The 14,009-nt window shown below is 48.8% G+C and overlaps 1 pseudogene; it reads left to right on the top strand.

The window, feature by feature from the left end:
• Positions 1-8,562: 8,562 nt before the first annotated feature.
• LOC101828710 lies at positions 8,563-9,726 on the top strand (annotated as a pseudogene).
• The last annotated feature ends 4,283 nt before the right edge of the window (positions 9,727-14,009 follow it).

Below are 14,009 nucleotides of genomic sequence, written 5' to 3'. Positions count from 1 at the left end.
CACCTTGGATTTTTGGGCAGGCTTTTCTGTAGAGAGAAGCCTTTTCCTTGCTAGCCGCTTTGGTTTTCCCCCACTGGTTGCCTGGGCTCTGCTGCATTGTAGTCCCCAAATAACACACAAGACATTGTATTAATTATGAAACTGTTGGCCTTTTGTTTGTTTCTTGCTGGCTAGCTCTGACTTAAGTATTTACCCCATAATTGTTAATCTAAGTTGATTTGGAAGTCCTGTGTATATGTCAATAAAGCACTGTTGGCCAATAGGGAAGCAAGATAGGTGGGACTAGGAGTCCAGGAGGACTCTGGGAAGGAAAAACACAGGTAGTCATCATGTAGCCCGCCAGAGAAGTAAGATGTCTGTCTGGTAAGAGAAATACTTAGATGGATTAAAGGCACACACCTTTAATCCCAGCACTTGGGAGGCAGAGGCAGGCTGATCTCAGTGAGTTCGAGGCCAACCTGGTCTACCAAGTGAGTTCCAGGGCAGCCAGGACTGTCACACAGAAAAACCCTGTCTGGAAAAATGAAAAAACAAAACAAACCAAAAACCCTATTTTTGTTGCTACTTTATAACTGTAAATTTGCTACTGTTATGAATTATAATGTAAAGATCTGTGTTTTCCAGTAATCTTAAGTGACCCCTGTAAAAGGGTCATTTAAAACCCTGAAGGGGTTGCGACCCACAGGCTGAGAACTGATGATCTAGACTCTAGCTTCTAGAAGCAGCCTAGCTTTCTGGGTCAGGACTGGCATTATCAGAAGATTCACTTACCCCTCAGGTTTTAGACTTTCTGGGCTTGGTCAAGTTTCCAGTTCCTGGAAAGCCCAGATCCTGTGTTTCCTGAGCCTCTGGTACCCACTGTCGGTTGACCAAAGCTCTCCTGGGAACCACTTCCCCGAGGCTGACTAGATAGCAGAAAGAATCCACCTCGCAGCCAGGCCCGGCTGCCAGGACAGACCTGACCATGTGGAACTCCTTAGTGGTCCAGGCCAGGGCTGAGAACAATTGGTGGTTTACGAGATCACGCTGGGCTTCCTATTACCCTTGTGCTGGCTGGAGACACCCACGCACCACACAGTTTCTCACGGCTCTTTCCACTTCTGCTGAAGAACGGAGTAGGTGCTGAAAACAGTCCACAGGCCCCTGGCTACGCAGACCAGTGTGGCTTCAAGCACGCGGTGATCCTCCTGCCTCTGTCTTCAAGTGCTGGTGATTACAGTTGAGTGCAACCATAGCCAGGTGCGGGGGAGTATCATTAAGATCATCTTCCATTTGAGGAAACGAGACTGATTTACGGAGGTGGTGGTAGAGCTGAATTTTAAACACACATCTCTCAGAGTCCGGGTGTGATCCTGCCTTCCTGTGATTATAAAGAGTGATTTCTCAGTCTGATGGTAAAACCCAAGTCAAACTTGGGCTGTCCATGGACAAGAGACAGATATTATAGTATCATTCCTTACTGAAAGTAAGAAATGCATTCCTAGGAAATGTCTATCACTCTGTCTTCCAAAGGATAAACCCAGTGTAACACACACCAGCTGCTGACAGACTGGCTAACCTTTGCCTGGCTTTCTCACTATAATCTGGGTTTCTTCACCCCCGCTGTAGCTGCTAAGTGTTATATTGGCTCTTCTGAAGTCCTTATTATGAGTCTGTCGTAGTCAGACCATGACCAAAGGCAACTTGGCGAGGAAAGGGTTATTTCACTTACAGTTCCATGTAACAGTTTATAGTGAAAAGCAGTGAGGGCAGGAACCTGGGGGCAGGAGCTGACGCCCCCAGGAGCTGAGGCCATGGAGGGTGATGCTTACTGACTTGCTTCCCCTGGCTTAGCTCAGCCTGCTTTCTTACAGAACCCAGGACCACCAGCCCAGGGATGGTCCCACCCACAGTGGGCCGGGCCCTCCCCCATCAGTCACTAATTAAAAAATTGCCCTACAGCTGATCTTATGGAGACATTTTTCTCGGTTGAGCTTCCCTCCTCTCAGATGACTCTAGTTTGTGTCAAGTTGACATAAAAGTAGCCAGCACAGGGCCCAGACCAGTAATCTATCGACTGTTTCATACAACTCAACCTGATAATAGTCGTTGCTACTTAGAATATGTTTCCTGCCTTGATTACAGTTCTCTTTGCTCTAACTGGTGCTCTTTCTTGTCCAAAGCTTGCTCTCAAGTTTCAGCTTGAATGGTGCCACCTTCTTCAAGAGCCCAACTGGACACAATATGCTCCGAATCCCCATAGTTCTTCATCTGTGTTTCTTGTCAGCCTCTTCTAGCCACCTTGGTCATGCTTCTGTCACAGCAGGGAGCCATGTCCAATGTTTTTTTACTTGACCAGCTCTGACCATAGCAGCTGGCAATGTTGTAGGCGCTGGTTAAGACCCATCGAGCTTTGCTATGACTTCCTGCTTCTTGAAAGGCAGTGTCTGTCAGTAGTTGCTTGTAGAATAATCTGAGTGGGGTGGGCAGGGAATTCTCAAACTCTCACAGCCACACCCCTGCACAATCTGGAAAGGGATGATAAGTATATGTCTCTCCTGCTTGAGTGGAGAGGGGGCCAGAGTCCTCTTCCAGTCAGACTGAGTGGAAACCTAAAATAAGCACGGTCAACAGATGAACCAGGGACAGGGACCTCTTTGTGTCATTTGACTGCAGAGAAATGACCCTCTAATATGGCTTGATCATCAGAGACAGGAGTCATAAGCTTGGCCATTGCCTTGTGAAAGGTCTAAGGATAAGACCTCCCGGCTGGCAAGTCAGAAGGCAGGTGGCTTTGCATTTCAGCTGATTTCATTCTGGAAAGGGTCCCTGGCAGCCCTCTTGATTAAAGTGGGAAGGACTAATGGATTTCTGCTCTTTCCAGGCGCTGCAAACCTCCATGCACTGAGTCTCTTCCTCTCTAGGAAAAGTTAGTTTAGAAAATTGTATGAGGGGAGCAGCTGATCAGGAACCACGCAGAGCCTTGGCTTGTGCTTCATGTCTCCTGGTTTGAAAATGCGTGCAGAAAATGGAGGAAAGCAGGATTTTAAGGAGACAATCCCCATTTCTTTGTGGGCCACAGCCCAGCACACACTCGAGGTCAAGCCTAAGGGAGTTAGTGTGCTAGAGAAATGAGGCGAGGGGACTCAGAACTTAGGCCTACTGGGCTTTCCCTGCATCCCTGTGAGACAGGCGACAGGACCCCCTAATCACTTTGTATTTTGTCTTTCCCGCCTCTGCTGACTCCCAACTCAGCCTGCTTAGGCATGTGATGACTCTGTGTGTGTGTGTGTGTGTGTGTGTGTGTGTGTGTGTGTGTGTGTGTGTGCAAAATGCAGACCCGAAACACACATTCAAAATACTTTGGAGAATTATACAGAGTCGCATGCACATAAAAAAATTAATAGTACTGGTTCACTGATTAACTCAATGACTAAATGCTTGGGAAATAAATGAAAGGCAGCGTGGAAGGTGCCATGTACAGGAATTTAAGTTCCAATTGACAAATAAAACAACTGTGGCCAGACAGACTCATTAGAATAACCCATGTGAGCCAACAACAAGCATGTGGGGAACAAGACGTTTAGGGCCAGGTGTTGAAGATGCCGGAGAAGGCAACCCCAGAGGACTCTTGCAGGACAGGAGTCATGCTGTGAAAATGGGTAGCATGGATGGCACTCCATATCAGAGGCTCAAAGAGACTGGGGCACATTGGAAGACCTCTGACTGTTGTGCATGGTGGACAGGAGGCTTTGAGACCTGAGACTCAGAATGTCACAGAGTCCGAGCATGGGGGCCTCTAAAATCGTGCCAGTTGCTTGGAGAGCTCTCTGAGAATGAGAAGATGCCACCGGAAATTTCTAAAGCACGCAATTGACAGAAGCAGGTTTGAGGTGCAGAGATGAACACCATGACTGTAATGCCTGATATGGGGACCATGTTCATGCCTTAGCCTCCAAGAAAGAGAACTCGGTGAGGAGGAGACACTTCACCCGCACGGAAGGGAGCACAAACTGAGGAGCAGCGAGGAGGGCGCCTGTGGCGGAAGGAGGAGGGAGAGTGGAGAAGTATTAAGACCTGGGTGCTGCAGTTGAGCAATGAGATTAATGGACTTGGGGAGGTAGAAGGGCGGGTGGCTGCTGTGCACGGGCAGAGGCGTGGCTTGGTCCCCATCTTCAGCGCTGAGGATGCAGGGCAAAGATCTGTCTGGAGAGGGAGATGCAGAGTTCTGTTGTGGGTGTGCTGAATGTCTTTTCAGTGGGAAGCAAATTCAGCACCCCCTCCCACACCCAAACGTGTACACATACTCACTAATAACTTACTTCATTGCAATTTGTTTTGTTCGAGAAGATTGAGGACACAACGGGAAATACGCACCGTGAATTAAAATCCCTCCTAAATCTGTTCCTCAGAGATAGTCCACGAGTATAGTCATGAATGTTCTCCCCATTTTAAAAATGCAAAGGTAATTTTTAGACCATAGGAATAAAGTCTAATTCTTTGTACACCCTCTGTTGCTTGGCTGGACCCCAGCTTAGGAGAGACAGACTCCCTCGGGACCGGCATCAGTGTGTTTTAAAGCTTCTCTGTGATTCTGAGAACTAGTGCCATAGAGATGGGACAGCACCTGGAAGGGAAGACAGGCAGCCAATGTGGGTTCCATACTGTCTTGGAAGGCCTCGGAAGGAACCCAGGTTAGTCGTAACCAGTCAAGGAGCATAGTCTTTTAGTCTTCCACCCAAAAGGTCGAACTGAGTTGTGATGGGGGCTGAGGAGAGGGCAGTGTACATTCAGAGCTTCTGCTGGTCCACTCAGCTGGGAGGACTCCTGGTGGGAAGTGCCCCCACCCCTGGCTCCCAGGGGTCATACAGTTACCAGAACGCCCAACGTCTCTAGCTTCCTCACTGGCCGCTGGTCTTGAGAATGTAGTCAGTCCCTTAGCAAAGTCAATGTTAGGTACTACCAAGGAAGAAATTTTAGACTCCTGGAACTTCACTTTCGCAGGGAAGGTGAAGAGGTAAGAGTGTGTCTGATACACACCAGAGCCCCGAGTCTAGGAATTGTAAACACATGCAAGTTGCCAAGTCCCACTCTAAATATATTCCAATGAGCTCATGCTTTCATATGCAGTGGAATAAAAAGAGTCTTTTAAAAGAATTTTTCATTCTGGATGACAGCATCAGTCCATCTTGCAGGAGTTCTGAAGTCTAACTCGAACTTAGAGCAACAGTGGGTATTTGAGCCAGTCAAAATCACCCACAGGCACATTAAGCACACCGCCTGGCAATTACCCTGTCAGTGCAATTGGACCTTCTGATGAGTTCCCGAATATCTGTAGCCAGTTCCCAGCCCCTGGGAGAAGTCTCCAATCATGGATCTACAAAGGAGAGCCAGAGAGGCTGGAGAGAGCCGAGCATATTTGGAGGTGATTAACATTTTGGGTTTGGCGTGCTCCTGTGTCCACGAGAGCTTCATCTGTTACTCTTTTTCACTTTGGCCCAAGAGATGCGAGACAGCATCCAGTGTTTTGAAGGAGAAGGCTGGAATCTTTCAGAAAGGCTTTTTAGGTGGACCCAGGGAAAGGCACATGCAGCTACTCTCCTTTAATGGACATCTCACACACAGAACGAAAGCGAGTGCTTGTCTCTGCTCCCTGGGTCACAGAGGCTGTACATCCTCTGCCCTGAGCTGAGCGAAGGCTTGATCCTAAGGGTCACCCTTTTGGTGACCCCTGGGGTGATGGAAGAGTCCAGTACTCCTGTTCCTCGACTCCTGGCCTCTACCCTGCGTGTACATAAATCAACCAGCAGGGTAGCTCGGAAATATGACGAATATCTTGGCTGGCTCCTGCTCGAAAAGACTGGAGGACAGGGATTCTAAAGTAACCAGGCCTGGCTAGAAACGCAGCCAGAATTTAGTGTTCTTGGAGCCAAAGCCAGCTGCTTGGCTGGGAGCTGCCAGGGGAGTCTTCCCTGGGGGCAGCCTGAGCTCTCCACAGGCAGGAGGAGGAAAAAGCTGTAGTGTCTGTCAGGAACATTATTCACGAACTCTTGGACGCCTCTAAGCCCTTGCATCGAGCTGGAAAGAGGAGTGGGGATGGGGGAGGGGACTTTTGCCTGGGCCGGCCTGGAGCTTGGGTACTGTTTTCATGGACATATCTAAGAGATGGGTGTGTGATAGTTGTGTGTATAGGATCTCTATGGAGAGGCCAGTGGGGCCAGCGCCGTTCTGAGTACTGAATCACAGGCTTGAGGCTTGGGGGCCCAGTGCAGTCAGTGTTGTCAAGGCTCTGGAACTCAGCTGGCTTTTTTGGGAGCACCAGGCTCCTCCCTGCCATGCCGCCAGCATAGTTCCAGCCCAGAGGTTTGTTTTGTCTTTGTCTTTCTGCTGTTGTCTTAATGCAGTTTATTGTGTCTTGCTGCTCTTGCTTTGATTATTTTATTTTATTTTTTTGGGAATCGTGTTAACGCTGTAGTTTAAGCTGGCCTCTATCTCTTACTCCTTCCGTTTAAACCTCTCAAGTGGGAGAATGACAGTTACCTCGGGGTTCAGTTTGTTTCTGAGAGTCATCATCCTGATTGCCACAGACCTGAACCTTGGCAGACTGCACATAGTGGGGCTAGTTTTGAGGAGAGCTCTGGTGAGGATTGAACTCTTCAGCAGCAGGCTCCACGGACACATGTGTCTGAGGCTCTGAGGAATTGCCTCCCTGGAAATCGTTAATCACATTAAACTATTCACTCCCCTTTCCAAGACCTCCTCCTCCATACTTAAAAGCACTGTTTATTGAAAGAAGCTTTTTTTTTTTCTTGATGGGGATAAGCTCTGTGGGGCTGTCATGGAAAGAAGGTGGGCCACGCCTCCCTGCTCTCTCTGCCTCCCCATGCCCTGTCTTGACCACAGTGTCAATCTTCCAAGCTGGCTGCCAAAGCAATTAGTTCTCCTCAGGGTAGGGCAGATCACCAAGGCAGGCAGGCCTGTGTCCAGGGGCTTCCTGTCAGTATGGATACACTAATGCAAATCCATTTTTCATTAGAAGAAAATAAAACTCCTAGGTGACATCAACTGAGAAAGGCTCTTTGGGAGCAAGTACTTTCCATTCAAAGCTGAGCACATGACAGCTGCTGACTTTGAACGGAAAGTAGAATGTGCTGGGCTGAAATCCTAGCAACCCACTTGAGAATTTGTTTTTAATTTTCCTGTTTTTGGAAGAGGGCAATGCTTCGGAGTCCAGCAGAGCTGATGAGGAATGGAAAGTGCTGGCCTTGTGTCTAATTGTGGCCTGAAAGGACCCTGTACAGTTGTCAATCAAGTTGTGTCCCAGCATGGAGGGATGTCACTCCACTCTCTCTTTACTCCTTCCTAGAAACTCAGGTAACCGGCTGCTTATGAATTCCTCATCCTGCCACTGGGGCTCTATCCCCAAACAGCTGCACTGAAAACTGTCCCCCTTTATGCCACTGAGCAGAGAACCTTAGATGTGAGGGCAGTGAGCGTTGTTAGGGCACAAATGACCCGTCAAGTTCAAATGCTGAAGCCCAAGTGGCCTTGGAAGTGGGGCCTTTGGTTTAGATGAAGTCACAAAGATGGGCCCTCTCCATAGCCCCAATTAGTGTCCTTATCAGAAAAAGAACTGTCTAGAACTCTCTGTCCCTGTCAAGTGAAGACACAGTGAAGATGTCTGCCTGCAAGCCAAGAAACAAGGCGTGGCTGAAGAGAATCTGCTGGCACGTTAGACGTGGCATTCTCAGGACCGTGAGAACTCCCTTTCTTGTTTAAGAAACTCAGCCTCTGGTATCTTGTACTAACATCTGCAGTTGGTTAACACCATAGTAAAGTAGGCTAGGAGGTCCCCTTTATCACAAGTGCTAGAGAATGAGGTCCCTATACAGTTGAGCTGCACTTGATCCCATTGTGTGGGCCAAGCTCAGCTGCATTCTATCTCACACCAATAGGAATTGAATTTCTTTTTTCCTTCCAGATTCTTCTAGTACTTGTGGAATCTAAAACATTTGTTGCCTGTGTGGGCAATTGCCAGCACCTCCAGCATTTGGGCACAAGGTGGAAGGGTGTCTGGCTTTGAAGAGAGTGGTTGCAAGAATCCTCACAAAATAATTGAAATTTGTCGCCTGCAGATGCTACTCACTTTGTGGAGGTCTTGGGAGCGCATTGCTGAATATTTCATGGGTTATTCCGTCAAGATTGGATGATACCACATTTACTAAGAGATTAAGACACATGACATAGTGTAGTTGAATAAGCCATGTGACCTGGTAAGAGTTAAACAGATAGGCATGGAAGACTCCATGCAGACCTTAGGAAGAGGTGAACAGTCAGAATCTAGCTAGTAATGATCTGGGAGTGAGACACCCCCCCCCAATACCTTTTCTCTGATTCCTGCTTACCAAGTAGTTTTCTAATATGAATCTACTTTCTCTGGAACACACTGGAAAGAGAGTTCAAGAGAGTAGCTTTGGAAAGACATGTTTTCACTGTCCATGGGCTCAAGGGTATTTTTGTTTTCCAGGCTACAAGCAATGGATTGTTGGCTAACCAAACTCACACAACAAGATGCTGGGGTGGATGGAGCAGCACCCTTGGGCACCTGTCTGTCCTGTTAGCGGGCACAGCTGACAACACTTGGATGTGGAAAGTACTGAATGGTAACTGTAAGACCTTCCAGGGCCCCAACTGCCCTGCAACCTGTGGCCGTGTCCTCCCTGATGGGAAGAGAGCTGTAGTAGGATATGAAGATGGTATCATCAGGATTTGGAACCTCAAACAGGGAAACCCCATCCACGTACTGAAAGGGACTGAGGGTCACCAGGGTCCTTTGATCTGTGTTGCTACCAACCAGGATGGCAGTCTAATCCTCACTTGCTCTGTGGGTTGCCAGGCCAAGCTGGTCACTGCCACCACGGGCAAGGTGGTGGGTGTGTTCAGACCTGAGACGGTCACCTCCCAGCCCAGCCTGGGAAAAGGGGAGGAGAGTGAGTGGAACTCTGTGGAATCCTTGGGCTTCTGCAGTGTGATGCCTCCGGCCACTGTTGGCTATCTGGATGGAACACTGGCTATCTATGACCTGTTCACACAGACACTCTGGCACCAGTCGGGCATTGTTCAGCTGCTGTGGGAGGCTGGCACTGCTGTAGGGTACACCTGTAGCCTGGATGGCATTGTTCATCTCTGGGATGCCTGGACTGGCTGCCTGCTTGCTGACTACCGGGGCTACCCTGCTGTGAGATCCTGGACTTTGCCCTCAGCAAAGATGCCTTCCTGGTGGTGACAACATCAGGAGACCACAAAGCGAAAGTGTTTTGTGTCCAGAGACCTGACTGTTAGTGGCTGCGGCTCTGGCATAGTGTCTGGTGTTGAGGGGATAAAGGGAGACCCCTCTGCGCCCAGCAGAGGTGTAGGGTGCAGAGGGAGAAGGAGGGGAGGGCACTGGACTCTTTCCAACCCCTTCAGAGGACCTGCCCACTCCTTGTCCTTTTTTTCCCTGGAGACCCGCCTTACCAGGCCCTCCCTCCCCTGTCCAGCCCTGGGGCCCTTTAGGAGGCCCATGTTTCTTTCACTTTGATTTGCTGGTGTGAGCCATAGGGTGCATCTTTCTATGTGGGGGGTAGGCCTTTGAGGTTCCCGTTCTTTCCTTTCCCAACTCTCTGGGGAAGGAAAGGAGGAAGAGAGACTAGTTACAGATTTTAAAAATGTAAATAAAATATACTTCCCAGAAAAAAAAAAGGTTAAAACACAGGGCTGGAGAGATGACTCAGTGGTTAAGAACATTGACTACTCTTCCAGAGAACGTGGGTTCAATTCCCAGCACCCATATGGCAGCTCACATTCAGTTCCAGGGGACCAGGCACCCATGGCAAAACACCAATGGGCATAAAATAAGTAAATAAAAAGTTAAAACAAATTGTTGTGTCGTGCTGTTTGAATTTTGGAGTCTCCATCCCATAATACTTTCTTAAGCAACAATCACAAAATACCACTTACCGTACCTTTCTCTGCTCTGACCTACAGCTTTTGTTTTTATTTAACTGTCCTCTACTTGTCACTAAATATGATGCTGTTTCAGGCTGACTAGATCTTTGCAGTGCTTAAATTTATTCCCAATAACGTAGTTAAAGGTAAGTATTCTAGTCAGTCACCATACAGAACTACACACCTTTAATCATACTGTGAAAAAAAAGCTGGTCTTGGAAGTCTGTGTAAGAGCAGCAGAAGGCTTACCTCGAGGCTGCAGGAGGGTTATGTGTTGGAAACACAGCTTTCAGCCAAGTTCCACTGCATCGAAGCTCTGGCTAGATGCACGAGTCTGGGCAGGGTTCTTTAAGCAAGACGCTATTTTGTCATTATAAGTATGTGGATGACCATTCTTCTCTTATGGGATGGGTGTGAGGGTTGAATACCACAGCATATGTCAAAATGCACAGCTGTCTGGCACATGTGGAAATGGTAAAGTTTCCGCTGTCTGTGCCTAATGCACAGGGGGATGGAACGATGGAACCCTTGTGGGAAGGGTCCGTCTCCTGTTTCCCGGTTATCAGTTCTTACTGAAGGGATCCAGCGGGGCTCCACATTCCCAGCTGGGCCTCCGTTATAGCATGGATACAGCGGAGAGGCGTCTGTGATAGCAGAGTTATAACATTAAGGAACTAAGAGTCACGCTTTGCTGTCAGAATGGAGCGACTTCAAAGTTGTCTGACTTATCTCTCCCGAGAAGGATCCCACTTCAGACTTGCTGGGTTTCTCCTTCAGCTGTCTGTCAGGGCACAGTAGCCACGTTTAGTTTAATCGCAGCAGGTCATGGTAATCATGCTGACGGCTCCATGGGTGTCACTTCCTGCTGACACAGAAGCGGACTCCTCGGGCTAGTGGCTGCCATCTGCTGTGGGGGCTGCTTCACGAGGCCCTGAACCGCTGTCCATGTGCTATCTTCTTCGACCCCAGGTCACCTCTGGGAGGACGGACTGTTTGCTTAGTGCAGTTTCCACAGATAAAGAAACAGGTGAAGAATGGAGACTGGAGGAGTTGAGTGACAGGGATGCCGAATGTGGGACTATGGGAGTGTGGGGTGGGACTGTGGCCCTCTTTTTCTAAACAGAGCACTGTGTCATCTGCAAGGGTCAGGGTGTCCTGCCAACAGATGGGCTAATGAGCAGTCCTGCCTGGGCATGCGGGTCAGAGATACATTCTTCCTTCAAAATGCCGCCTCTAAATTTTCAGATGAGATGACCAAGAGGGACGTTGGGGCAGATTGTCTTTGTGGGTGACAGCTTTATTAGAGGAGATCTTAATGCCACAGAAGGTGGCAGGGGTTCTGAAGAGTCTGGGCCTGTGAAACAAAGCATGGATCTCCTCTTACAGGTTTCAAGAGTGTGGGGTGGTCCACACCATGTAGTCGATGAGTAGCCCATATCGAGGGCTTGCAATCAGGTTGCCTCTGAGTCCCCGGCAGTAGGGGGAGGGAAGACAGAGTCAGTCCTTTGGTTCATGCCTGTCTAGCTTAGGGACTATGTATGCCACCTGTAGCCTCAGTTGCTTAGGGAGTTGAGTGACCTTCGAGGAGGTGAGATTTACAGACCCTTAGATAGTCAGTAGGAAGCCCGCAGTTCCCTTTACAGCAGCTATGAGGGGAGAGAAAAGACCTCATAGAAGAGGACCTCATAGGAGAAGCTTCTAGGCCCAATCCTAACCCCTGTCACCTTTTCCTTTACTGACCTCACGTGGGGACAGGCCAGCTCTCTCTCCCTTGCATCACCTTCAGCCTGGCTTCCAGGGTCCTCTCTCCAAGTCCTCGTCTTGGCAGCTGCAGTCCTAAGCAATTGGACTCTAATCCCTTTCCCCACCTCCCTCTCCCCTGTCAGTGTCAACTCTCCCCACCCTCAACTGTACCCTTCTACTTCCTGCAGTCCTTTCGCCCCTGCTCCTTAGCCCTGCCTACCAGCTTCAATGTCTCCTCTTCCTTCCAGCCTGCCAGCCTCTTTAGGCCACAGCGCTTGGCCTGAGTCAGCATGCTTGGACCATCCTTGTCCAGTGTGGACAGCATCACATTCAGCCACTTGAGACTATTTGTGCTACGTGCTCTGTGCTTTGTGTTGGCAGCAAAGTTGTCAAATGCCAGGGACCAGATGCAGCAGGGTTTGAGGCCCACAGAGAGGCAGTGCCCCAGCACAGAGAAACAGTTACTTAGACATGCTGACAGCATAAACATTGTTTTTCAGTTAGCAAGCATCCTTAGGACATCTGGATTGTCCTTCAGTTATGAAATTTATCACAAGGACGTTTGAGTGACCAGCTCTGGGCATAAAACTGCAAGAGATGACTCTGAAAGGCACTGCTCTCTGGGGTTGACAGACTAGGGTCTGAATCCTGACTCTACCTGTTTGCTGGGTGACTAGAGGTGTGTTCCTAACTTCTCTGAGTTTTAGAGTAACTATTCTTGAATCACAAGAAGAAACAATCTTCAGAGGGGCATTGAAAGGAATAAGTGATATACTGTACATAAAATGAGTAAGAGTAGAGCCACAGCCTCAATAATTGTATTGAGTTAAACTGGTTCAGTTTCAGAAAATGCACCGGGAACATTGAAGCGCACCTGGAGGGACCTATGGGAGAGACACAAGGTAGAACCACAGGTCAGGTAGGCAGGAGACCAACTGCTTAGTCACCTTTTCTGTGGTGAGGTTAAGCCAGGCAGAAGAGGGATCTGGGAAGCTGAGCGAGGAGAAGGAAGCCCCACAGATAGCCCGGGTTCTGTTCCCACCAGTCTGTTGTGAACCCCGACCCCGGTCTCATGTTAAAGTCTCAGTTTTCTCAACGGATAACCACGAAATCAATATGGGCCCTTGAACAGTCTCAGAAAGAAGTTAGATATGAGATAACCAAGAAAATCCCAGCAGTGTCTTGGTCGTGGTATCTTGGTCACGGTGTCTCCCTACAGCCAGGAAACCCCTTTTGTGATTAAACGCTCTTGAGGCTGTTGATCATTTGTTCCCATTCTGTCAAAACTAAGAGACCTGGGCATTTTGCCATATGTGTACGTAAATGAGGTGTGACCTTTTCTGGAGGATCATGGGAGGAGACACTCTACAGGTGATTTGGGAGGGATAAAGGGTTACCTCATGAATATGCTATCCACCTTATTAAAATTCATAAGTGTCCTTAAAGCCTGCCACAAAGAACACACTGTTCTGCCCCACGCAGCAGTATGCTCTGACTTCCCTCCAGAGAGCTTGGTTGTTCTGCTAAATAAACACATGCTTACTCTGTCTGTGCCTCTCCACTGCACTCTTTCCTTTCCTTTCTTTTCTTTTTTTTTTTTTAAGAGACAGGGTTTCTCTGTATTGTTTTGGAGGCTGTCGGTCCAGCCCGGCCTCGAACTCACAGAGATCTGCCTGCCTCTGCCTCCCCAGTGCTGGGATTAAAGGCATGTGCCACCACCGCCCGGCTGCATTCTTTCCTTTTCAAAGACAAGAATCAGGTCACCCTGGTGACACAGGATGGGTGACAGTTGGTAGCTGCCACCAGATGGGGAAGTGGCTAATTTTTCCTTGCAGCCACTGAGTACACTCTTTGGTCTAACTGAACTGCTGGGTGACACACTATGCCTATGTCACACAGGCCGGCACTGCCACACTCACTGGGAGCTTGGTCATTCCCTGGTTGCTGCTTCTTTGCTGTTTCCTACCCCTGACTGTGAGAGCCTGATTTCGTATTCCTCAGAATCTGCCATAGGACTAGAATTCAGCACATTGTGTGTGTGTGTGTGTGTGTGTGTGTGTGTGTGTGTGTGCGCGCACACACGTTTGTGTGCATTCTCACGCACTGGTGCACCATGTGTGCATTTAAGGGTGTGCATGTCCATGTGTGAGTATATCCGTCAGAAGTCAGGGTCACGTGTGTGTCTTCATACTCCTGTTTGTCTCTTCCCACACTGGGGTTATAGATACTCACTGTCACTCTCAGCCAACATTTCTTTTGAGTGGGTGCTGGGGGAATCTGAACTCAGGCTCTCATGCTTA

Source organism: Mesocricetus auratus, unplaced genomic scaffold, assembly GCF_017639785.1.
Source record: "Mesocricetus auratus isolate SY011 unplaced genomic scaffold, BCM_Maur_2.0 Super-Scaffold_100676, whole genome shotgun sequence".
Lineage (NCBI taxonomy): Eukaryota > Metazoa > Chordata > Mammalia > Rodentia > Cricetidae > Mesocricetus > Mesocricetus auratus.
The sequence above is the reverse complement of the archived record's forward strand: the minus strand, read 5'-3'. Positions and strand labels throughout refer to the sequence as shown.